Source organism: Lampetra fluviatilis, chromosome 23 (genome assembly GCF_964198595.1).
Source record: "Lampetra fluviatilis chromosome 23, kcLamFluv1.1, whole genome shotgun sequence".
Classification (NCBI taxonomy): domain Eukaryota; kingdom Metazoa; phylum Chordata; class Hyperoartia; order Petromyzontiformes; family Petromyzontidae; genus Lampetra; species Lampetra fluviatilis.
In genome coordinates, this window is record NC_136297.1 from 6,678,538 (window position 1) to 6,703,658 (window position 25,121).

The following is a 25,121-nucleotide window of genomic DNA, read 5'->3' on the forward strand; positions in this document are numbered from 1 at the left end:
ACTCGAGTCTGACTCGAGTCCAAGTCACATGACTCGAGTCCACATCTCAGAGGTGGGACAAAGTCATTGTTATGCAAGTCCAAGTCGAGTCGCAAGTCATCAAATTCATGACTCGAGTCTGACTCGAGTCCAAGTCACATGACTCGAGTCCACACCTCTGGTTCTTGGGCAATGCTCCTCCTCCAGAGCACATAGGGAGGCAAAAGAGACGGTGTGGGAAATGAGAGTTGGCGACTTGCACTTATTTACACCATGGGACCTGGTGAGAATACCATGATTAAAACTATTAATATTGATGACCAGTTTTGGAATTGGCATGAGAATAGTTGATTGACTAACGAATCCTCTAAATAAAAAAGCATAACTCCTAAAGCGTACAAATTTTCAATTCAAAGTAAAATGATGAAATGCTGCTGGCACATGCATTGCGGGAAGATGTTTTCTTGTCAGCACAAGCCACAATCCACTTAAGAGCGCGAAATCCACAAAATAACAGGAGCCTGCGGGGTGGGCTGGTAGGAATAATACTAATACCGGTACAGGGATATCGACCGCACACACACGCACACACACACGCGCACACACGCGCATAAACGTACACACGCACACACCGCACGCACACAAAGACAAAGATCCCCCGTGTAGCCTGAACAGACTGTCGGGGCAAGTGCTGTTAGCGAGCAGCACCTATGAAGGCCGGCACGGCACACACACAACAACAACAACCGCCATTCGCCACTAAGTGGCGGTGACGTCACCACGACGCTTGTGCCAGGCCATGTGCACCCTGAGGCCACGTGAAGTGTCGAACGCCCGCTGGCAGGAGGTCACGGGGCAGACCCAGGTGCCACGGGTCGACTGACCGAGATGACCGAGATGACTGGCTGATGCACCACCTGTGCCCCCTACTGTGCCACACACACACGTACACACACATGCACGTACACACACACACACATGCACGCACACACACACGTAATGAAGTTGTGTTGCTACGCTTCCAGTTCGCCGTGAATAACGATCCGAAGCCCAATAGCGCCCATTCATCACGCCGCTCGAGTGGGCCGGACACGCACACACGCACACACACGCACACAATCACACATATACACACACGCACACACGCACACACAGACACGCACACACACGCGTATACACACGCACACACACGCACGCACACACGCGCATACACACACGCACACACACGCGCATACACACGCGCATACGGACGCACACGCACGCGCATACACACGCGCATACACACACGCACACACACATATACACACCTCTCACCTGCAAGGCAGCGGTCGCCGCTTCTCCCACATCTCTCGTCGCGGCAGCTGTAGCGATGGTGCAAGTTTGTTGTTGTAAAGTAATTTTGAAGCGAAGTTTAAAGTTTTGCCGTGATGGCAGGGGGAGCGGGCGGTAATCTTGTCGGACAGGGTCATGCCAAGTGTTTGCAGTAGGGGGCGATGTTGATACACGTGTGAATACGATGTAGTGAACACGACAGAGATGTGGTGAACACGGCAGAGATGTAGTGAACACGACAGAGATGTAGAGATGATAGTTAACACGACAGAGATATAGTGAACACGACAGAGATGTAGAGATGATAGTGAACACGGCAGAGATGTAGTGAACACAGCAGATGTAGTGAACACGGCAGAGATGTGGTGAACACGGCAGAGATGTGGTGAACACGGCAGAGATGTAGAGATGATAGTGAACACGGCAGAGATGTAGTGAACACAGCAGATGTAGTGAACACGACAGAGATGTAGTGAACACGGTAGAACTATAAGCGAGTGAATAGCAGCAGCGACGAGGCCTCTCGCTGCCTCTGCTCTGCCGCTGCCGGGCTGCAGATTCAGCCGAGTCAGGTACCACTGCCAATATGCACAACAACAACAATAAACGTGCTGCGTTTCATCTCTGTGTTAATAAGCCTGCCGCACTAGGTCTCACGAAGCCTGCCGCACTAGGCCTCGTGCCGTGCTTTTCGTGCACAAATAAGGCGATTAAATGTATCTCGTCTCTGTGTTAATAAATGTTTCTTGTCTCTGTGTTAAAAAAACGTGCTGCGTTTCAGTAAAGTAATTTTTTTTTATAAACGTGCTGCGTTTCATCTCTGTGTTAATAAGCCTGCCGCACTAGGCCTCACAAAGCCTGCCGCACTAGGCCTCGTGCCGTGCTTTTCGTGCACAAATAAGGCGATTAAATGTATCTCGTCTCTGTGTTAATAAATGTTTCTTGTCTCTGTGTTATAAAAACGTGCTGCGTTTCAGTAAAATAATTGTTTTTAAATAAACGTGCTGCGTTTCATCTCTGTGTTAATAAGCCTGCCGCACTAGGCCTCACGAAGCCTGCCGCACTAGGCCTCGTGCCGTGCTTTTCGTGCACAAATAAGGCGATTAAATGTATCTCGTCTCTGTGTTAATAAATGTTTCTTGTCTCTGTGTTATAAAAACGTGCTGCGTTTCAGTAAAATAATTGTTTTTAAATAAACGTGCTGCGTTTCATCTCTGTGTTAATAAGCCTGCCGCACTAGGCCTCACGAAGCCTGCCGCACTAGGCCTCGTGCCGTGCTTTTCGTGCACAAATAAGGCGATTAAATGTATCTCGTCTCTGTGTTAATAAATCTTTGTTGTCTCTGTGTTATAAAAACGTGCTGCGTTTCAGTAAAATAATTGTTTTTAAATAAACGTGCTGCGTTTCATCTCTGTGTTAATAAGCCTGCCGCACTAGGCCTCACGAAGCCTGCCGCACTAGGCCTCATGCCGTGCTTTTCGTGCACAAATAAGGCGATTAAATGTATCTCGTCTCTGTGTTAATAAATGTTTCTTGTCTCTGTGTTAAAAAAACGTGCTGCGTTTCAGTAAAGTAATTGTTTTTAAATAAACGTGCTGCGTTTCATCTCTGTGTTAATAAGCCTGCCGCACTAGGCCTCACGAAGCCTGCCGCACTAGGCCTCGTGCCGTGCTTTTCGTGCACAAATAAGGCGATTAAATGTATCTCGTCTCTGTGTTAATAAATGTTTCTTGTCTCTGTGTTAAAAAAACGTGCTGCGTTTCAGTAAAGTAATTGTTTTTAAATAAACGTGCTGCGTTTCATCTCTGTGTTAATAAGCCTGCCGCACTAGGCCTCACGAAGCCTGCCGCACTAGGCCTCGTGCCGTGCTTTTCGTGCACAAATAAGGCGATTAAATGTATCTCGTCTCTGTGTTAATAAATGTTTCTTGTCTCTGTGTTAAAAAAACGTGCTGCGTTTCAGTAAAGTAATTGTTTTTAAATAAACGTGCTGCGTTTCATCTCTGTGTTAATAAGCCTGCCGCACTAGGCCTCACGAAGCCTGCCGCACTAGGCCTCGTGCCGTGCTTTTCGTGCACAAATAAGGCGATTAAATGTATCTCGTTTCTGTGTTAATAAATGTTTCTTGTCTCTGTGTTAAAAAGCGTGCAGCGTTTCAGTAACGTAATTTTTTAAATAAACGTGCTGCGTTTCAGTAAAGTAATTTTGAAGCGAAGTTTAAAGTTTTGCCGTGATGCGCCGGAAGCGACGGCCATCTTGTTTAATTCACATATCGCAGGGGGAGCGGGCGGCCATCTTGTCAGACAGGGTCATGCCAAGTGTTTGCAGTAGGGGGCGATGTTGATACACGGACGGACGGACGGACAAACGCGGACGGACGGACGGACAAACGCGGACGGACGGACAAACGCGGACGGACGGACGGACAAACGCGGACGGACGGACGGACAAACGCGGACGGACGGACGGACAAACGCGGACGGACGGACGGACAAACGCGGACGGACGGACGGACAAACGCGGACGGACGGACGGACAAACGCGGACGGACGGACGGACAAACGCGGACGGACGGACGGACACATTAATCTATTGGTGGTCTGGTCCACTTCGTTCCTACCAGTAAAAGTCGTTTTTTACACATCCCATCAGCCAGGCGACCTGAGAGTGAATCGTTTCATTAAAAATGGTTGACCAGAGGAACAAACTTTGGGCTGGTTTTGACAATCAGTGTCTCACCAACAGAGTGAGTGAACGCTGGTGAACTGCGGGACGTTCATATGCAAGGGCCCCTCTGTTAGCTAACAAAGTCTGCAAGTTTTGGTTTAAACACACACACACACGTACTGTACGTAAATATGGTGACAACTTTTACTCTGAGATAGCTGCTCAGAACTGAGATGTTGCTCCAGAGCTGAGACCACCACTTGGGTTTGCACCGAGACGTCTTGAGTTGAACTCCACTGTGAATGCGAGGATGATTGCAGGCAGTGTCTTCACACAAGAAGTTAAGCCACGTGCAAAGGTGGGTCACAACTAAGTTAGAGATAAGTTGACGACTTATATGGGTAACATTTACGCGCTGTGAAAATATCATCAGCCGGAAGAGTTGGCGTTGAAGATGAATTTACTGAATCTTCACTAAGCTTTCGCCTACGACCATATCACCCTGAATACGCCCGATCTCGTCCGATCTCGGAAGCTAAGCAGGGTCGAGCCTGGTTAGTACTTGGATGGGAGACCGCCTGGGAATACCAGGTGTTGTAGGCTTTTTGTTCTCGGCTTTTGCCTCTTCCCGTCGGCAGGGAGAGCGCTGTCTACCCCGCGTGTCGCTCACGCACAGCGGGGCTGGCGGGTTCTCGTCCCTAGGGGGCACCGCTACCTCGGCTAGTAGCTGACAACAGCTGAATTTTACAGCCTTTGTCATTCCACTGCTGGATGAAAGTCTGCTCAAACCACGTCGGTTATAGTTTTTGTTAACCATATATCGCCACGCTGGTCAGTTTTTGGGTTTGCGACGTCACTTTTATTTCTCCGCACGGCTGAAACATTTATTTACAGCTGCCTGATTGAACGTTCACAGCCCTCTGTCAATCCACTTCTGGATGAGGGCCTCCACATGCCGAGTGGGTAATGGGGCTTATTTGACCGCGCGTCCACGCTGGTCCCTGGGGGTTAGTGAGGGCGGGAATCTCCGTACATAGAAGTGGGGTGCAACAAGCGGGTGTTGTGCACTGCCCACTGAAGAGGGGATAGTGGGAAATTAGAGTTGGCGTCATACAGTTATTTACACCATGGGACCTGAATAATATGTTAAAAACTATGAATTTTGATGACCAGTTTTTTTCATTGCCATAAGAATAGTTGAACTATTAGTTGGGATTGAGTCACACATCCTTCAATCAATCAAAATAATGACTACTAAATAATTCTTATTTATATTAAAAGTAAAATGATGAAATTATCTTTGGCACAATGCATTGTAGGAGAATGCTTTCATGTCAGCACCAGCGATAATCCACTGAGCGCGAAATCTCCAACATAAAAGTATTTTTTACACATCCCATCAGCCAGGTGACCTGAGAGTGAATCGTTTCATTAGCAAAGGTTGACCACAGGAACAAACTCTGGGCTGGTTTTGACAATCAGTGTCTCATCAACAGAGTGAATTCTGGTGAACTGCGGGACGTTCACGTGCAAGGGCCCCTCTGTTAGCTGTGGGTCCCAGTGGAGCACAAAACTCTACAATGCACGACACGGAATGACCAGGCGCGTAGTCGGTGCAGCTTTGAGGCCGAGGTAGCGATGCCCCCTAGAGACGAGAACCCGCCAGCTCCGCTCTGCGTGAGCGACACGCACAGAGTGGAACGTGCATATTTAATCTTAATTTTGTGGGGAGCACGGCCAACTCGGGGTGAGCGTGTTCCATTTGTTTAACAGCTCTTGGTCAATCCAAGGCACTGTCATGTTCATCGTGGTTATGCAAATTAAGATAGAACTCTAAGCAAACAAAAACCTGATGAATTCCAATTCTGAATCCCAAGAAGTCACGAGTTTGACCCCGAGTAGCAGTGCCCCGGAAAGACATTGAAACGCCAGTTCGGCTTCGTGCGTGTGAAACGTGGAGTAAATAGCGCCCCCTGGAGACACGAAAACGCAAAAAGTTTCTAAAAGCCTACAACACCTGGTATTCCCAGGCGGTCTCCCATCCAAGTACTAACCAGGCTCGACCCTGCTTAGCTTCCGAGATCGGACGAGATCGGGCGTATTCAGGGTGATATGGTCGTAGGCGAAAGCTCAGAGAAGATTCAGTAAATTCATCTCTTAACGCCAACTCGTCCAGCTGATGATATTTTCACAGCGAATAAATGTTACCCACAAAATTCGTCAACTTATCTCTAACTTAGTTGTGACCCACCTTTGCACGTGGCTTCACTTCTTGTGTGAAGACACCGCCTGCAATCATCCTCGCATTCACGGTGGAGTTCAACTCAAGACGTCTCGGTGCAAACCCAAGTGGTGGTCTCAGCTTTGGAGCAACATCTCCGTTCTGAGCAGCTATCTCAGAGTAAAAGTTGTCACCATATTTACGTACAGTACGTGTGTGTGTGTGTTTAAACCAAAACGTACTGACTTTGTTAATCCGCTGATGGATGAAGACCTCCACAAACCGTGTCTGTCCTATCCCGGGGGTTGATTGAGCATACTTCACCACGCTGGTGGACGGTGCGGGTTGGTGGGGAAGTGGTGGGGGTGGAGAGAGGCTGACCTGGTTCGGATATCACTCGACACCACCGATGTTAGCCGTGCCCGGGATTCTAACTCAGCTCAGCAGCTTCACTGCACCGTGACGCTGAGAGCCACGGCGCCCTAAGGGCTGTGGTCTTGACAGTGGCAGAAGTGAGCTCTGGGCTCGCGATCTGTAGCTGGTGGTGAACACGAGTTTTGTGGGTAACATTGACTCGCTGTGAAAATGTCATCAGCCATATCAGCCGGAAGAGTCAAGGTTGGAGATAAGTTTACTAAATCTCCTTTCAGCTTTCGCCTACGACCATATCACCCTGAATACGCCCGATCTCGTCCGATCTCGGAAGCTAAGCAGGGTCGAGCCTGGTTAGTACTTGGATGGGAGACCGCCTGGGAATACCAGGTGTTGTAGGCTTTTTGTCCTCGGCTTTTGCCTCTTCCCGTCGGCAGGGGGAGCGCTGTCTACCCCGCGTGTCGCTCACGCACAGCGGGGCCGGCGGGTTCTCGTCTCTAGGGGGCACCGCTACCTCGGCTAGAAACTGACAACAGGTGAATTTTACAGCCTTTGTCATTCCACTGCTGGATGAAAGTCTTCCCAAACCACGTCGGATATAGTTTTTGTTAACCATATATCGCCACGTTGGTCAGTTTTTGGGTTTGCGACGTCACTTTTATTTCTCCGCACGGCTGAAACATTTATTTACAGCTGCCTGATTGAACGTTCACAGCCCTCTGTCAATCCACTTCTGGATGAGGGCCTCCACATGCCGAGTGGGTAATGGGGCTTATTTGACCGCGCGTCCACGCTGGTCCCTGGGGGTTAGTGAGGGCGGGAATCTCTGTACATAGAAGTGGGGTGCAACAAGCGGGTGTTGTGCACTGCCCACGGAAGAGAGGATAGTGGGGAATGTGAGTTGGCGTCATACAGTTATTTACACCATGGGACCTGAATAATATGTTAAAAACTATGAACTTTAATGACCAGTTTTTTTCATCGCCATAATAATAGTTGAACTATTAGTTGGGATTGAGTCACACATCCTTCAATCAATCAAAATAATGACTACTAAATTATTCTTATTTATATTAAAAGTAAAATGATGAAATTATCTTTGGCACAATGCATTGTAGGAGAATGCTTTCACGTCAGCACCAGCGATAATCCACTGAGCGCGAAATCTCCAACATAAAAGTATTTTTTACACATCCCATCAGCCAGGTGACCTGAGAGTGAATCGTTTCATTAGCAAAGGTTGACCACAGGAACAAACTCTGGGCTGGTTTTGACAATCAGTGTCTCATCAACAGAGTGAATTCTGGTGAACTGCGGGACGTTCACGTGCAAGGGCCCCTCTGTTAGCTGTGGGTCCCAGTGGAGCACAAAACTCTAAAATGCACGACACGGAATGACCAGGCGCGTAGTCGGTGCAGCTTGAGGCCGAGGTAGCGATGCCCCCTAGAGACGAGAACCCGCCAGCTCCGCTCTGCGTGAGCGACACGCACAGAGTGGAACTTGCATATTTAAGTCTGTGGGGAGCACTGCCAACTCGGGGTGAGCGTGTTCCATTTGTTTAACAGCTCTTGGTCAATCCACTGCCGGGTGAAGGCCTCCCCACAAGCCACTGTCATGTTCATCGCGGTTATGCAATTTAACATAGAACTCTAAGCAAAAAAATACCTGATGAATTCCAATTCTGAATGCCAAGTAGTCAAGAGTTTGACCCTGAATAGGCAAGTGCCCCCTATAGACATTGAAACGCCAGTTCGGCGTCGTGCGTGTGAAACGTGGAGTAAATAGCGCCCCCTGGAGACACGAAAACGCAAAACGTTTTTAAAAGCCTACAACACCTGGTATTCCCAGGCGGTCTCCCATCCAAGTACTAACCAGGCTCGACCCTGCTTAGCTTCCGAGATCGGACGAGATCGGGCGTATTCAGGGTGATATGGTCGTAGGCGAAAGCTCAGAGAAGATTCAGTAAATTCATCTCTTAACGCCAACTCGTCCAGCTGATGATATTTTCACAGCGAATAAATGTTACCCACAAAATTCGTCAACTTATCTCTAACTTAGTTGTGACCCACCTTTGCACGTGGCTTCACTTCTTGTGTGAAGACACCGCCTGCAATCATCCTCGCATTCACGGTGGAGTTCAACTCAAGACGTCTCGGTGCAAACCCAAGTGGTGGTCTCAGCTTTGGAGCAACATCTCCGTTCTGAGCAGCTATCTCAGAGTAAAAGTTGTCACCATATTTACGTACAGTACGTGTGTGTGTGTGTTTAAACCAAAACGTACTGACTTTGTTAATCCGCTGATGGATGAAGACCTCCACAAACCGTGTCTGTCCTATCCCGGGGGTTGATTGAGCATACTTCACCACGCTGGTGGACGGTGCGGGTTGGTGGGGAAGTGGTGGGGGTGGAGAGAGGCTGACCTGGTTCGGATATCACTCGACACCACCGATGTTAGCCGTGCCCGGGATTCTAACTCAGCTCAGCAGCTTCACTGCACCGTGACGCTGAGAGCCACGGCGCCCTAAGGGCTGTGGTCTTGACAGTGGCAGAAGTGAGCTCTGGGCTCGCGATCTGTAGCTGGTGGTGAACACGAGTTTTGTGGGTAACATTGACTCGCTGTGAAAATGTCATCAGCCATATCAGCCGGAAGAGTCAAGGTTGGAGATAAGTTTACTAAATCTCCTTTCAGCTTTCGCCTACGACCATATCACCCTGAATACGCCCGATCTCGTCCGATCTCGGAAGCTAAGCAGGGTCGAGCCTGGTTAGTACTTGGATGGGAGACCGCCTGGGAATACCAGGTGTTGTAGGCTTTTTGTCCTCGGCTTTTGCCTCTTCCCGTCGGCAGGGGGAGCGCTGTCTACCCCGCGTGTCGCTCACGCACAGCGGGGCCGGCGGGTTCTCGTCTCTAGGGGGCACCGCTACCTCGGCTAGAAACTGACAACAGGTGAATTTTACAGCCTTTGTCATTCCACTGCTGGATGAAAGTCTTCCCAAACCACGTCGGATATAGTTTTTGTTAACCATATATCGCCACGTTGGTCAGTTTTTGGGTTTGCGACGTCACTTTTATTTCTCCGCACGGCTGAAACATTTATTTACAGCTGCCTGATTGAACGTTCACAGCCCTCTGTCAATCCACTTCTGGATGAGGGCCTCCACATGCCGAGTGGGTAATGGGGCTTATTTGACCGCGCGTCCACGCTGGTCCCTGGGGGTTAGTGAGGGCGGGAATCTCTGTACATAGAAGTGGGGTGCAACAAGCGGGTGTTGTGCACTGCCCACGGAAGAGAGGATAGTGGGGAATGTGAGTTGGCGTCATACAGTTATTTACACCATGGGACCTGAATAATATGTTAAAAACTATGAATTTTGATGACCAGTTTTTTTCATTGCCATAAGAATAGTTGAACTATTAGTTGGGATTGAGTCACACATCCTTCAATCAATCAAAATAATGACTACTAAATTATTCTTATTTATATTAAAAGTAAAATGATGAAATTATCTTTGGCACAATGCATTGTAGGAGAATGCTTTCACGTCAGCACCAGCGATAATCCACTGAGCGCGAAATCTCCAACATAAAAGTATTTTTTACACATCCCATCAGCCAGGTGACCTGAGAGTGAATCGTTTCATTAGCAAAGGTTGACCACAGGAACAAACTCTGGGCTGGTTTGACAATCAGTGTCTCATCAACAGAGTGAATTCTGGTGAACTGCGGGACGTTCACGTGCAAGGGCCCCTCTGTTAGCTGTGGGTCCCAGTGGAGCACAAAACTCTAAAATGCACGACACGGAATGACCAGGCGCGTAGTCGGTGCAGCTTGAGGCCGAGGTAGCGATGCCCCCTATAGACGAGAACCCGCCAGCTCCGCTCTGCGTGAGCGACACGCACAGAGTGGAACTTGCATATTTAAGTCTGTGGGGAGCACTGCCAACTCGGGGTGAGCGTGTTCCATTTGTTTAACAGCTCTTGGTCAATCCACTGCCGGGTGAAGGCCTCCCCACAAGCCACTGTCATGTTCATCGCGGTTATGCAATTTAACATAGAACTCTAAGCAAAAAAATACCTGATGAATTCCAATTCTGAATGCCAAGTAGTCAAGAGTTTGACCCTGAATAGGCAAGTGCCCCCTATAGACATTGAAACGCCAGTTCGGCGTCGTGCGTGTGAAACGTGGAGTAAATAGCGCCCCCTGGAGACACGAAAACGCAAAACGTTTTTAAAAGCCTACAACACCTGGTATTCCCAGGCGGTCTCCCATCCAAGTACTAACCAGGCTCGACCCTGCTTAGCTTCCGAGATCGGGCGTATTCAGGGTGATATGGTCGTAGGCGAAAGCTCAGAGAAGATTCAGTAAATTCATCTCTTAACGCCAACTCGTCCAGCTGATGATATTTTCACAGCGAATAAATGTTACCCACAAAATTCGTCAACTTATCTCTAACTTAGTTGTGACCCACCTTTGCACGTGGCTTCACTTCTTGTGTGAAGACACCGCCTGCAATCATCCTCGCATTCACGGTGGAGTTCAACTCAAGACGTCTCGGTGCAAACCCAAGTGGTGGTCTCAGCTTTGGAGCAACATCTCCGTTCTGAGCAGCTATCTCAGAGTAAAAGTTGTCACCATATTTACGTACAGTACGTGTGTGTGTGTGTTTAAACCAAAACGTACTGACTTTGTTAATCCGCTGATGGATGAAGACCTCCACAAACCGTGTCTGTCCTATCCCGGGGGTTGATTGAGCATACTTCACCACGCTGGTGGACGGTGCGGGTTGGTGGGGAAGTGGTGGGGGTGGAGAGAGGCTGACCTGGTTCGGATATCACTCGACACCACCGATGTTAGCCGTGCCCGGGATTCTAACTCAGCTCAGCAGCTTCACTGCACCGTGACGCTGAGAGCCACGGCGCCCTAAGGGCTGTGGTCTTGACAGTGGCAGAAGTGAGCTCTGGGCTCGCGATCTGTAGCTGGTGGTGAACACGAGTTTTGTGGGTAACATTGACTCGCTGTGAAAATGTCATCAGCCATATCAGCCGGAAGAGTCAAGGTTGGAGATAAGTTTACTAAATCTCCTTTCAGCTTTCGCCTACGACCATATCACCCTGAATACGCCCGATCTCGTCCGATCTCGGAAGCTAAGCAGGGTCGAGCCTGGTTAGTACTTGGATGGGAGACCGCCTGGGAATACCAGGTGTTGTAGGCTTTTTGTCCTCGGCTTTTGCCTCTTCCCGTCGGCAGGGGGAGCGCTGTCTACCCCGCGTGTCGCTCACGCACAGCGGGGCCGGCGGGTTCTCGTCTCTAGGGGGCACCGCTACCTCGGCTAGAAACTGACAACAGGTGAATTTTACAGCCTTTGTCATTCCACTGCTGGATGAAAGTCTTCCCAAACCACGTCGGATATAGTTTTTGTTAACCATATATCGCCACGTTGGTCAGTTTTTGGGTTTGCGACGTCACTTTTATTTCTCCGCACGGCTGAAACATTTATTTACAGCTGCCTGATTGAACGTTCACAGCCCTCTGTCAATCCACTTCTGGATGAGGGCCTCCACATGCCGAGTGGGTAATGGGGCTTATTTGACCGCGCGTCCACGCTGGTCCCTGGGGGTTAGTGAGGGCGGGAATCTCTGTACATAGAAGTGGGGTGCAACAAGCGGGTGTTGTGCACTGCCCACGGAAGAGAGGATAGTGGGGAATGTGAGTTGGCGTCATACAGTTATTTACACCATGGGACCTGAATAATATGTTAAAAACTATGAATTTTGATGACCAGTTTTTTTCATCGCCATAAGAATAGTTGAACTATTAGTTGGGATTGAGTCACACATCCTTCAATCAATCAAAATAATGACTACTAAATTATTCTTATTTATATTAAAAGTAAAATGATGAAATTATCTTTGGCACAATGCATTGTAGGAGAATGCTTTCACGTCAGCACCAGCGATAATCCACTGAGCGCGAAATCTCCAACATAAAAGTATTTTTTACACATCCCATCAGCCAGGTGACCTGAGAGTGAATCGTTTCATTAGCAAAGGTTGACCACAGGAACAAACTCTGGGCTGGTTTTGACAATCAGTGTCTCATCAACAGAGTGAATTCTGGTGAACTGCGGGACGTTCACGTGCAAGGGCCCCTCTGTTAGCTGTGGGTCCCAGTGGAGCACAAAACTCTAAAATGCACGACACGGAATGACCAGGCGCGTAGTCGGTGCAGCTTGAGGCCGAGGTAGCGATGCCCCCTAGAGACGAGAACCCGCCAGCTCCGCTCTGCGTGAGCGACACGCACAGAGTGGAACTTGCATATTTAAGTCTGTGGGGAGCACTGCCAACTCGGGGTGAGCGTGTTCCATTTGTTTAACAGCTCTTGGTCAATCCACTGCCGGGTGAAGGCCTCCCCACAAGCCACTGTCATGTTCATCGCGGTTATGCAATTTAACATAGAACTCTAAGCAAAAAAATACCTGATGAATTCCAATTCTGAATGCCAAGTAGTCAAGAGTTTGACCCTGAATAGGCAAGTGCCCCCTATAGACATTGAAACGCCAGTTCGGCGTCGTGCGTGTGAAACGTGGAGTAAATAGCGCCCCCTGGAGACACGAAAACGCAAAACGTTTTTAAAAGCCTACAACACCTGGTATTCCCAGGCGGTCTCCCATCCAAGTACTAACCAGGCTCGACCCTGCTTAGCTTCCGAGATCGGACGAGATCGGGCGTATTCAGGGTGATATGGTCGTAGGCGAAAGCTCAGAGAAGATTCAGTAAATTCATCTCTTAACGCCAACTCGTCCAGCTGATGATATTTTCACAGCGAATAAATGTTACCCACAAAATTCGTCAACTTATCTCTAACTTAGTTGTGACCCACCTTTGCACGTGGCTTCACTTCTTGTGTGAAGACACCGCCTGCAATCATCCTCGCATTCACGGTGGAGTTCAACTCAAGACGTCTCGGTGCAAACCCAAGTGGTGGTCTCAGCTTTGGAGCAACATCTCCGTTCTGAGCAGCTATCTCAGAGTAAAAGTTGTCACCATATTTACGTACAGTACGTGTGTGTGTGTGTTTAAACCAAAACGTACTGACTTTGTTAATCCGCTGATGGATGAAGACCTCCACAAACCGTGTCTGTCCTATCCCGGGGGTTGATTGAGCATACTTCACCACGCTGGTGGACGGTGCGGGTTGGTGGGGAAGTGGTGGGGGTGGAGAGAGGCTGACCTGGTTCGGATATCACTCGACACCACCGATGTTAGCCGTGCCCGGGATTCTAACTCAGCTCAGCAGCTTCACTGCACCGTGACGCTGAGAGCCACGGCGCCCTAAGGGCTGTGGTCTTGACAGTGGCAGAAGTGAGCTCTGGGCTCGCGATCTGTAGCTGGTGGTGAACACGAGTTTTGTGGGTAACATTGACTCGCTGTGAAAATGTCATCAGCCATATCAGCCGGAAGAGTCAAGGTTGGAGATAAGTTTACTAAATCTCCTTTCAGCTTTCGCCTACGACCATATCACCCTGAATACGCCCGATCTCGTCCGATCTCGGAAGCTAAGCAGGGTCGAGCCTGGTTAGTACTTGGATGGGAGACCGCCTGGGAATACCAGGTGTTGTAGGCTTTTTGTCCTCGGCTTTTGCCTCTTCCCGTCGGCAGGGGGAGCGCTGTCTACCCCGCGTGTCGCTCACGCACAGCGGGGCCGGCGGGTTCTCGTCTCTAGGGGGCACCGCTACCTCGGCTAGAAACTGACAACAGGTGAATTTTACAGCCTTTGTCATTCCACTGCTGGATGAAAGTCTTCCCAAACCACGTCGGATATAGTTTTTGTTAACCATATATCGCCACGTTGGTCAGTTTTTGGGTTTGCGACGTCACTTTTATTTCTCCGCACGGCTGAAACATTTATTTACAGCTGCCTGATTGAACGTTCACAGCCCTCTGTCAATCCACTTCTGGATGAGGGCCTCCACATGCCGAGTGGGTAATGGGGCTTATTTGACCGCGCGTCCACGCTGGTCCCTGGGGGTTAGTGAGGGCGGGAATCTCTGTACATAGAAGTGGGGTGCAACAAGCGGGTGTTGTGCACTGCCCACGGAAGAGAGGATAGTGGGGAATGTGAGTTGGCGTCATACAGTTATTTACACCATGGGACCTGAATAATATGTTAAAAACTATGAATTTTGATGACCAGTTTTTTTCATCGCCATAAGAATAGTTGAACTATTAGTTGGGATTGAGTCACACATCCTTCAATCAATCAAAATAATGACTACTAAATTATTCTTATTTATATTAAAAGTAAAATGATGAAATTATCTTTGGCACAATGCATTGTAGGAGAATGCTTTCACGTCAGCACCAGCGATAATCCACTGAGCGCGAAATCTCCAACATAAAAGTATTTTTTACACATCCCATCAGCCAGGTGACCTGAGAGTGAATCGTTTCATTAGCAAAGGTTGACCACAGGAACAAACTCTGGGCTGGTTTTGACAATCAGTGTCTCATCAACAGAGTGAATTCTGGTGAACTGCGGGACGTTCACGTGCAAGGGCCCCTCTGTTAGCTGTGGGTCCCAGTGGAGCACAAAACTCTAAAATGCACGACACGGAATGACCAGGCGCGTAGTCGGTGCAGCTTGAGGCCGAGGTAGCGATGCCCCCTAGAGACGAGAACCCGCCAGCTCCGCTCTGCGTGAGCGACACGCACAGAGTGGAACTTGCATATTTAAGTCTGTGGGGAGCACTGCCAACTCGGGGTGAGCGTGTTCCATTTGTTTAACAGCTCTTGGTCAATCCACTGCCGGGTGAAGGCCTCCCCACAAGCCACTGTCATGTTCATCGCGGTTATGCAATTTAACATAGAACTCTAAGCAAAAAAATACCTGATGAATTCCAATTCTGAATGCCAAGTAGTCAAGAGTTTGACCCTGAATAGGCAAGTGCCCCCTATAGACATTGAAACGCCAGTTCGGCGTCGTGCGTGTGAAACGTGGAGTAAATAGCGCCCCCTGGAGACACGAAAACGCAAAACGTTTTTAAAAGCCTACAACACCTGGTATTCCCAGGCGGTCTCCCATCCAAGTACTAACCAGGCTCGACCCTGCTTAGCTTCCGAGATCGGACGAGATCGGGCGTATTCAGGGTGATATGGTCGTAGGCGAAAGCTCAGAGAAGATTCAGTAAATTCATCTCTTAACGCCAACTCGTCCAGCTGATGATATTTTCACAGCGAATAAATGTTACCCACAAAATTCGTCAACTTATCTCTAACTTAGTTGTGACCCACCTTTGCACGTGGCTTCACTTCTTGTGTGAAGACACCGCCTGCAATCATCCTCGCATTCACGGTGGAGTTCAACTCAAGACGTCTCGGTGCAAACCCAAGTGGTGGTCTCAGCTTTGGAGCAACATCTCCGTTCTGAGCAGCTATCTCAGAGTAAAAGTTGTCACCATATTTACGTACAGTACGTGTGTGTGTGTGTTTAAACCAAAACGTACTGACTTTGTTAATCCGCTGATGGATGAAGACCTCCACAAACCGTGTCTGTCCTATCCCGGGGGTTGATTGAGCATACTTCACCACGCTGGTGGACGGTGCGGGTTGGTGGGGAAGTGGTGGGGGTGGAGAGAGGCTGACCTGGTTCGGATATCACTCGACACCACCGATGTTAGCCGTGCCCGGGATTCTAACTCAGCTCAGCAGCTTCACTGCACCGTGACGCTGAGAGCCACGGCGCCCTAAGGGCTGTGGTCTTGACAGTGGCAGAAGTGAGCTCTGGGCTCGCGATCTGTAGCTGGTGGTGAACACGAGTTTTGTGGGTAACATTGACTCGCTGTGAAAATGTCATCAGCCATATCAGCCGGAAGAGTCAAGGTTGGAGATAAGTTTACTAAATCTCCTTTCAGCTTTCGCCTACGACCATATCACCCTGAATACGCCCGATCTCGTCCGATCTCGGAAGCTAAGCAGGGTCGAGCCTGGTTAGTACTTGGATGGGAGACCGCCTGGGAATACCAGGTGTTGTAGGCTTTTTGTCCTCGGCTTTTGCCTCTTCCCGTCGGCAGGGGGAGCGCTGTCTACCCCGCGTGTCGCTCACGCACAGCGGGGCCGGCGGGTTCTCGTCTCTAGGGGGCACCGCTACCTCGGCTAGAAACTGACAACAGGTGAATTTTACAGCCTTTGTCATTCCACTGCTGGATGAAAGTCTTCCCAAACCACGTCGGATATAGTTTTTGTTAACCATATATCGCCACGTTGGTCAGTTTTTGGGTTTGCGACGTCACTTTTATTTCTCCGCACGGCTGAAACATTTATTTACAGCTGCCTGATTGAACGTTCACAGCCCTCTGTCAATCCACTTCTGGATGAGGGCCTCCACATGCCGAGTGGGTAATGGGGCTTATTTGACCGCGCGTCCACGCTGGTCCCTGGGGGTTAGTGAGGGCGGGAATCTCTGTACATAGAAGTGGGGTGCAACAAGCGGGTGTTGTGCACTGCCCACGGAAGAGAGGATAGTGGGGAATGTGAGTTGGCGTCATACAGTTATTTACACCATGGGACCTGAATAATATGTTAAAAACTATGAATTTTGATGACCAGTTTTTTTCATTGCCATAAGAATAGTTGAACTATTAGTTGGGATTGAGTCACACATCCTTCAATCAATCAAAATAATGACTACTAAATTATTCTTATTTATATTAAAAGTAAAATGATGAAATTATCTTTGGCACAATGCATTGTAGGAGAATGCTTTCACGTCAGCACCAGCGATAATCCACTGAGCGCGAAATCTCCAACATAAAAGTATTTTTTACACATCCCATCAGCCAGGTGACCTGAGAGTGAATCGTTTCATTAGCAAAGGTTGACCACAGGAACAAACTCTGGGCTGGTTTGACAATCAGTGTCTCATCAACAGAGTGAATTCTGGTGAACTGCGGGACGTTCACGTGCAAGGGCCCCTCTGTTAGCTGTGGGTCCCAGTGGAGCACAAAACTCTAAAATGCACGACACGGAATGACCAGGCGCGTAGTCGGTGCAGCTTGAGGCCGAGGTAGCGATGCCCCCTATAGACGAGAACCCGCCAGCTCCGCTCTGCGTGAGCGACACGCACAGAGTGGAACTTGCATATTTAAGTCTGTGGGGAGCACTGCCAACTCGGGGTGAGCGTGTTCCATTTGTTTAACAGCTCTTGGTCAATCCACTGCCGGGTGAAGGCCTCCCCACAAGCCACTGTCATGTTCATCGCGGTTATGCAATTTAACATAGAACTCTAAGCAAAAAAATACCTGATGAATTCCAATTCTGAATGCCAAGTAGTCAAGAGTTTGACCCTGAATAGGCAAGTGCCCCCTATAGACATTGAAACGCCAGTTCGGCGTCGTGCGTGTGAAACGTGGAGTAAATAGCGCCCCCTGGAGACACGAAAACGCAAAACGTTTTTAAAAGCCTACAACACCTGGTATTCCCAGGCGGTCTCCCATCCAAGTACTAACCAGGCTCGACCCTGCTTAGCTTCCGAGATCGGACGAGATCGGGCGTATTCAGGGTGATATGGTCGTAGGCGAAAGCTCAGAGAAGATTCAGTAAATTCATCTCTTAACGCCAACTCGTCCAGCTGATGATATTTTCACAGCGAATAAATGTTACCCACAAAATTCGTCAACTTATCTCTAACTTAGTTGTGACCCACCTTTGCACGTGGCTTCACTTCTTGTGTGAAGACACCGCCTGCAATCATCCTCGCATTCACGGTGGAGTTCAACTCAAGACGTCTCGGTGCAAACCCAAGTGGTGGTCTCAGCTTTGGAGCAACATCTCCGTTCTGAGCAGCTATCTCAGAGTAAAAGTTGTCACCATATTTACGTACAGTACGTGTGTGTGTGTGTTTAAACCAAAACGTACTGACTTTGTTAATCCGCTGATGGATGAAGACCTCCACAAACCGTGTCTGTCCTATCCCGGGGGTTGATTGAGCATACTTCACCACGCTGGTGGACGGTGCGGGTTGGTGGGGAAGTGGTGGGGGTGGAGAGAGGCTGACCTGGTTCGGATATCACTCGACACCACCGATGTTAGCCGTGCCCGGGATTCTAACTCAGCTCAGCAGCTTCACTGCACCGTGACGCTGAGAGCCACGGCGCCCTAAGGGCTGTGGTCTTGACAGTGGCAGAAGTGAGCTCTGGGCTCGCGATCTGTAGCTGGTGGTGAACACGAGTTTTGTGGGTAACATTGACTCGCTGTGAAAATGTCATCAGCCATATCAGCCGGAAGAGTCAAGGTTGGAGATAAGTTTACTAAATCTCCTTTCAGCTTTCGCCTACGACCATATCACCCTGAATACGCCCGATCTCGTCCGATCTCGGAAGCTAAGCAGGGTCGAGCCTGGTTAGTACTTGGATGGGAGACCGCCTGGGAATACCAGGTGTTGTAGGCTTTTTGTCCTCGGCTTTTGCCTCTTCCCGTCGGCAGGGGGAGCGCTGTCTACCCCGCGTGTCGCTCACGCACAGCGGGGCCGGCGGGTTCTCGTCTCTAGGGGGCACCGCTACCTCGGCTAGAAACTGACAACAGGTGAATTTTACAGCCTTTGTCATTCCACTGCTGGATGAAAGTCTTCCCAAACCACGTCGGATATAGTTTTTGTTAACCATATATCGCCACGTTGGTCAGTTTTTGGGTTTGCGACGTCACTTTTATTTCTCCGCACGGCTGAAACATTTATTTACAGCTGCCTGATTGAACGTTCACAGCCCTCTGTCAATCCACTTCTGGATGAGGGCCTCCACATGCCGAGTGGGTAATGGGGCTTATTTGACCGCGCGTCCACGCTGGTCCCTGGGGGTTAGTGAGGGCGGGAATCTCTGTACATAGAAGTGGGGTGCAACAAGCGGGTGTTGTGCACTGCCCACGGAAGAGAGGATAGTGGGGAATGTGAGTTGGCGTCATACAGTTATTTACACCATGGGACCTGAATAATATGTTAAAAACTATGAATTTTGATGACCAGTTTTTTTCATTGCCATAAGAATAGTTGAACTATTAGTTGGGATTGAGTCACACATCCTTCAATCAATCAAAATAATGACTACTAAATTATTCTTATTTATATTAAAAGTAAAATGATGAAATTATCTTTGGCACAATGCATTGTAGGAGAATGCTTTCACGTCAGCACCAGCGATAATCCACTGAGCGCGAAATCTCCAACATAAAAGTATTTTTTACACATCCCATCAGCCAGGTGACCTGAGAGTGAATCGTTTCATTAGCAAAGGTTGACCACAGGAACAAACTCTGGGCTGGTTTGACAATCAGTGTCTCATCAACAGAGTGAATTCTGGTGAACTGCGGGACGTTCACGTGCAAGGGCCCCTCTGTTAGCTGTGGGTCCCAGTGGAGCACAAAACTCTAAAATGCACGACACGGAATGACCAGGCGCGTAGTCGGTGCAGCTTGAGGCCGAGGTAGCGATGCCCCCTATAGACGAGAACCCGCCAGCTCCGCTCTGCGTGAGCGACACGCACAGAGTGGAACTTGCATATTTAAGTCTGTGGGGAGCACTGCCAACTCGGGGTGAGCGTGTTCCATTTGTTTAACAGCTCTTGGTCAATCCACTGCCGGGTGAAGGCCTCCCCACAAGCCACTGTCATGTTCATCGCGGTTATGCAATTTAACATAGAACTCTAAGCAAAAAAATACCTGATGAATTCCAATTCTGAATGCCAAGTAGTCAAGAGTTTGACCCTGAATAGGCAAGTGCCCCCTATAGACATTGAAACGCCAGTTCGGCGTCGTGCGTGTGAAACGTGGAGTAAATAGCGCCCCCTGGAGACACGAAAACGCAAAACGTTTTTAAAAGCCTACAACACCTGGTATTCCCAGGCGGTCTCCCATCCAAGTACTAACCAGGCTCGACCCTGCTTAGCTTCCGAGATCGGACGAGATCGGGCGTATTCAGGGTGATATGGTCGTAGGCGAAAGCTCAGAGAAGATTCAGTAAATTCATCTCTTAACGCCAACTCGTCCAGCTGATGATATTTTCACAGCGAATAAATGTTACCCACAAAATTCGTCAACTTATCTCTAACTTAGTTGTGACCCACCTTTGCACGTGGCTTCACTTCTTGTGTGAAGACACCGCCTGCAATCATCCTCGCATTCACGGTGGAGTTCAACTCAAGACGTCTCGGTGCAAACCCAAGTGGTGGTCTCAGCTTTGGAGCAACATCTCCGTTCTGAGCAGCTATCTCAGAGTAAAAGTTGTCACCATATTTACGTACAGTACGTGTGTGTGTGTGTTTAAACCAAAACGTACTGACTTTGTTAATCCGCTGATGGATGAAGACCTCCACAAACCGTGTCTGTCCTATCCCGGGGGTTGATTGAGCATACTTCACCACGCTGGTGGACGGTGCGGGTTGGTGGGGAAGTGGTGGGGGTGGAGAAAGGCTGACCTGGTTCGGATATCACTCGACACCACCGATGTTAGCCGTGCCCGGGATTCTAACTCAGCTCAGCAGCTTCACTGCACCGTGACGCTGAGAGCCACGGCGCCCTAAGGGCTGTGGTCTTGACAGTGGCAGAAGTGAGCTCTGGGCTCGCGATCTGTAGCTGGTGGTGAACACGAGTTTTGTGGGTAACATTGACTCGCTGTGAAAATGTCATCAGCCATATCAGCCGGAAGAGTCAAGGTTGGAGATAAGTTTACTAAATCTCCTTTCAGCTTTCGCCTACGACCATATCACCCTGAATACGCCCGATCTCGTCCGATCTCGGAAGCTAAGCAGGGTCGAGCCTGGTTAGTACTTGGATGGGAGACCGCTTGGGAATACCAGGTGTTGTAGGCTTTTTGTCCTCGGCTTTTGCCTCTTCCCGTCGGCAGGGGGAGCGCTGTCTACCCCGCGTGTCGCTCACGCACAGCGGGGCCGGCGGGTTCTCGTCTCTAGGGGGCACCGCTACCTCGGCTAGAAACTGACAACAGGTGAATTTTACAGCCTTTGTCATTCCACTGCTGGATGAAAGTCTTCCCAAACCACGTCGGATATAGTTTTTGTTAACCATATATCGCCACGTTGGTCAGTTTTTGGGTTTGCGACGTCACTTTTATTTCTCCGCACGGCTGAAACATTTATTTACAGCTGCCTGATTGAACGTTCACAGCCCTCTGTCAATCCACTTCTGGATGAGGGCCTCCACATGCCGAGTGGGTAATGGGGCTTATTTGACCGCGCGTCCACGCTGGTCCCTGGGGGTTAGTGAGGGCGGGAATCTCTGTACATAGAAGTGGGGTGCAACAAGCGGGTGTTGTGCACTGCCCACGGAAGAGAGGATAGTGGGGAATGTGAGTTGGCGTCATACAGTTATTTACACCATGGGACCTGAATAATATGTTAAAAACTATGAATTTTGATGACCAGTTTTTTTCATTGCCATAAGAATAGTTGAACTATTAGTTGGGATTGAGTCACACATCCTTCAATCAATCAAAATAATGACTACTAAATTATTCTTATTTATATTAAAAGTAAAATGATGAAATTATCTTTGGCACAATGCATTGTAGGAGAATGCTTTCACGTCAGCACCAGCGATAATCCACTGAGCGCGAAATCTCCAACATAAAAGTATTTTTTACACATCCCATCAGCCAGGTGACCTGAGAGTGAATCGTTTCATTAGCAAAGGTTGACCACAGGAACAAACTCTGGGCTGGTTTGACAATCAGTGTCTCATCAACAGAGTGAATTCTGGTGAACTGCGGGACGTTCACGTGCAAGGGCCCCTCTGTTAGCTGTGGGTCCCAGTGGAGCACAAAACTCTAAAATGCACGACACGGAATGACCAGGCGCGTAGTCGGTGCAGCTTGAGGCCGAGGTAGCGATGCCCCCTATAGACGAGAACCCGCCAGCTCCGCTCTGCGTGAGCGACACGCACAGAGTGGAACTTGCATATTTAAGTCTGTGGGGAGCACTGCCAACTCGGGGTGAGCGTGTTCCATTTGTTTAACAGCTCTTGGTCAATCCACTGCCGGGTGAAGGCCTCCCCACAAGCCACTGTCATGTTCATCGCGGTTATGCAATTTAACATAGAACTCTAAGCAAAAAAATACCTGATGAATTCCAATTCTGAATGCCAAGTAGTCAAGAGTTTGACCCTGAATAGGCAAGTGCCCCCTATAGACATTGAAACGCCAGTTCGGCGTCGTGCGTGTGAAACGTGGAGTAAATAGCGCCCCCTGGAGACACGAAAACGCAAAACGTTTTTAAAAGCCTACAACACCTGGTATTCCCAGGCGGTCTCCCATCCAAGTACTAACCAGGCTCGACCCTGCTTAGCTTCCGAGATCGGACGAGATCGGGCGTATTCAGGGTGATATGGTCGTAGGCGAAAGCTCAGAGAAGATTCAGTAAATTCATCTCTTAACGCCAACTCGTCCAGCTGATGATATTTTCACAGCGAATAAATGTTACCCACAAAATTCGTCAACTTATCTCTAACTTAGTTGTGACCCACCTTTGCACGTGGCTTCACTTCTTGTGTGAAGACACCGCCTGCAATCATCCTCGCATTCACGGTGGAGTTCAACTCAAGACGTCTCGGTGCAAACCCAAGTGGTGGTCTCAGCTTTGGAGCAACATCTCCGTTCTGAGCAGCTATCTCAGAGTAAAAGTTGTCACCATATTTACGTACAGTACGTGTGTGTGTGTGTTTAAACCAAAACGTACTGACTTTGTTAATCCGCTGATGGATGAAGACCTCCACAAACCGTGTCTGTCCTATCCCGGGGGTTGATTGAGCATACTTCACCACGCTGGTGGACGGTGCGGGTTGGTGGGGAAGTGGTGGGGGTGGAGAGAGGCTGACCTGGTTCGGATATCACTCGACACCACCGATGTTAGCCGTGCCCGGGATTCTAACTCAGCTCAGCAGCTTCACTGCACCGTGACGCTGAGAGCCACGGCGCCCTAAGGGCTGTGGTCTTGACAGTGGCAGAAGTGAGCTCTGGGCTCGCGATCTGTAGCTGGTGGTGAACACGAGTTTTGTGGGTAACATTGACTCGCTGTGAAAATGTCATCAGCCATATCAGCCGGAAGAGTCACGGTTGGAGATAAGTTTACTAAATCTCCTTTCAGCTTTCGCCTACGACCATATCACCCTGAATACGCCCGATCTCGGAAGCTAAGCAGGGTCGAGCCTGGTTAGTACTTGGATGGGAGACCGCCTGGGAATACCAGGTGTTGTAGGCTTTTTGTCCTCGGCTTTTGCCTCTTCCCGTCGGCAGGGGAAGCGCTGTCTACCCCGCGTGTCGCTCACGCACAGCGGGGCTGGCGGGTTCTCGTCCCTGGGGGGCACCGCTACCTCGGCTAGAAACTGACAACAGCTGAATTTTACAGCCTTTGTCATTCCACTGCTGGATGAAAGCCTGCCCAAACCACGTCGGTTATAGTTTTTGTTAACCGTGTATCGCCACGCTGGTCAGTTTTTGGGTTTGCGACGTCACTTTTATTTCTGGCGCACGGCTTAAACATTTATTTACAGCTGCCTGATTGAACGTTCACAACCCTCTGTCAATCCACTGCTGGATGAGGGCCTCCACATGCCGAGTGGGTAATGGGGCTTATTTGACCGCGCGTCCACGCTGGTCCCTGGGGGTTAGTGAGGGCGGGAATATCTGTACATAGAAGTGGGGTGCAACAAGCGGGTGTTGTGCACTGCCCTCTGAAGAGGGGATAGTGGGAAATTAGAGTTGGCGTATTGCACTTATTTACACCATGGGACCTGAATAATATGTTAAAAACTATGAATTTTGATGACCAGTTTTTTTTTATTGCCATAAGAACAGTTGAACTATTAGTTGCGATTGAGTCACACATCCTTCAATCAATCAAAATAATGACTAATACATCATTCTCATTTATATTAAAAGTAAAATGATGAAATTATCCTTGGCACAATGCATTGTAGGAAAATGCTTTCATGTCAGCACCAGCGATAATCCACTGAGCGCGAAATCTCCAAAATAAAAGTATTTTTTACACATCCCATCAGCCAGGCTACCTGAGAGTGAATCGTTTCATTAGTAATGGTTGACCACAGGAACAAACTCTGGGCTTTTCGATTTAAAGCTTTCGTGACTGCAGGGATTCATCTTTTTGGTTCTTTCGGTAAAGTCACGTAGAATGGAAATAATCAAATAAAAAAAACATTATAAAATAATGCAGGTGAAGACCAGGTCTGTCGGGGTCTTCGCCTGAGGACGGCTGCTTGCGTTGTCGTCGAAACGTCGTGAGAATTATTTCATTATGTAGTATTTTTTATTATTTTATTATTTCCATTCTACGTGACTTTACCGAAAGAACCAATAAGAAGAAAAAAAAACTCTGGACTGGTTTTGACAATCAGTGTCTCATCAACAGAGTGAATTCTGGTGAACTGCGGGACGTTCACGTGCAAGGCCCCTCTCTGTTAGCTGTGGGTCCAAGTGGAGCACAAAACTCTGCAATGCACGACACGGAATGACCAGGCGCGTAGTCGGTGCAGCT

General features: G+C 49.0%; 15 non-coding genes and 2 pseudogenes across 15 annotated transcripts; 9 read left to right on the forward strand and 8 right to left on the reverse strand.

Moving 5' to 3' along the window:
• The first annotated feature begins 4,461 nt into the window (after positions 1–4,461).
• LOC144940976 (5S ribosomal RNA) lies at positions 4,462–4,580 on the forward strand. The gene has a single exon (XR_013639189.1). It is a non-coding gene; the product is annotated as a 5S ribosomal RNA (ribosomal RNA).
• A 1,402-nt stretch (positions 4,581–5,982) lies between these two features.
• Positions 5,983–6,101, reverse strand: LOC144940978 (5S ribosomal RNA). Its single transcript, XR_013639190.1, has one exon. It is a non-coding gene; the product is annotated as a 5S ribosomal RNA (ribosomal RNA).
• Positions 6,102–6,853: 752 nt separating this feature from the next.
• On the forward strand, positions 6,854–6,972 carry LOC144940979 (5S ribosomal RNA). The gene has a single exon (XR_013639191.1). It is a non-coding gene; the product is annotated as a 5S ribosomal RNA (ribosomal RNA).
• Positions 6,973–8,393: 1,421 nt separating this feature from the next.
• Positions 8,394–8,512, reverse strand: LOC144940980 (5S ribosomal RNA). Its single transcript, XR_013639192.1, has one exon. It is a non-coding gene; the product is annotated as a 5S ribosomal RNA (ribosomal RNA).
• Positions 8,513–9,264: 752 nt separating this feature from the next.
• Positions 9,265–9,383, forward strand: LOC144940981 (5S ribosomal RNA). Its single transcript, XR_013639193.1, has one exon. It is a non-coding gene; the product is annotated as a 5S ribosomal RNA (ribosomal RNA).
• A 1,420-nt stretch (positions 9,384–10,803) lies between these two features.
• On the reverse strand, positions 10,804–10,912 carry LOC144941013 (5S ribosomal RNA; annotated as a pseudogene).
• Positions 10,913–11,664: 752 nt separating this feature from the next.
• On the forward strand, positions 11,665–11,783 carry LOC144940982 (5S ribosomal RNA). The gene has a single exon (XR_013639194.1). It is a non-coding gene; the product is annotated as a 5S ribosomal RNA (ribosomal RNA).
• A 1,421-nt stretch (positions 11,784–13,204) lies between these two features.
• LOC144940983 (5S ribosomal RNA) lies at positions 13,205–13,323 on the reverse strand. Its single transcript, XR_013639195.1, has one exon. It is a non-coding gene; the product is annotated as a 5S ribosomal RNA (ribosomal RNA).
• Positions 13,324–14,075: 752 nt separating this feature from the next.
• On the forward strand, positions 14,076–14,194 carry LOC144940984 (5S ribosomal RNA). Its single transcript, XR_013639196.1, has one exon. It is a non-coding gene; the product is annotated as a 5S ribosomal RNA (ribosomal RNA).
• Positions 14,195–15,615: 1,421 nt separating this feature from the next.
• LOC144940986 (5S ribosomal RNA) lies at positions 15,616–15,734 on the reverse strand. The gene has a single exon (XR_013639198.1). It is a non-coding gene; the product is annotated as a 5S ribosomal RNA (ribosomal RNA).
• A 752-nt stretch (positions 15,735–16,486) lies between these two features.
• Positions 16,487–16,605, forward strand: LOC144940987 (5S ribosomal RNA). The gene has a single exon (XR_013639199.1). It is a non-coding gene; the product is annotated as a 5S ribosomal RNA (ribosomal RNA).
• A 1,420-nt stretch (positions 16,606–18,025) lies between these two features.
• On the reverse strand, positions 18,026–18,144 carry LOC144940989 (5S ribosomal RNA). Its single transcript, XR_013639200.1, has one exon. It is a non-coding gene; the product is annotated as a 5S ribosomal RNA (ribosomal RNA).
• Positions 18,145–18,896: 752 nt separating this feature from the next.
• On the forward strand, positions 18,897–19,015 carry LOC144940990 (5S ribosomal RNA). The gene has a single exon (XR_013639201.1). It is a non-coding gene; the product is annotated as a 5S ribosomal RNA (ribosomal RNA).
• A 1,420-nt stretch (positions 19,016–20,435) lies between these two features.
• LOC144940991 (5S ribosomal RNA) lies at positions 20,436–20,554 on the reverse strand. The gene has a single exon (XR_013639202.1). It is a non-coding gene; the product is annotated as a 5S ribosomal RNA (ribosomal RNA).
• Positions 20,555–21,306: 752 nt separating this feature from the next.
• Positions 21,307–21,425, forward strand: LOC144941000 (5S ribosomal RNA). The gene has a single exon (XR_013639211.1). It is a non-coding gene; the product is annotated as a 5S ribosomal RNA (ribosomal RNA).
• A 1,420-nt stretch (positions 21,426–22,845) lies between these two features.
• LOC144940992 (5S ribosomal RNA) lies at positions 22,846–22,964 on the reverse strand. The gene has a single exon (XR_013639203.1). It is a non-coding gene; the product is annotated as a 5S ribosomal RNA (ribosomal RNA).
• Positions 22,965–23,716: 752 nt separating this feature from the next.
• On the forward strand, positions 23,717–23,825 carry LOC144940944 (5S ribosomal RNA; annotated as a pseudogene).
• The last annotated feature ends 1,296 nt before the right edge of the window (positions 23,826–25,121 follow it).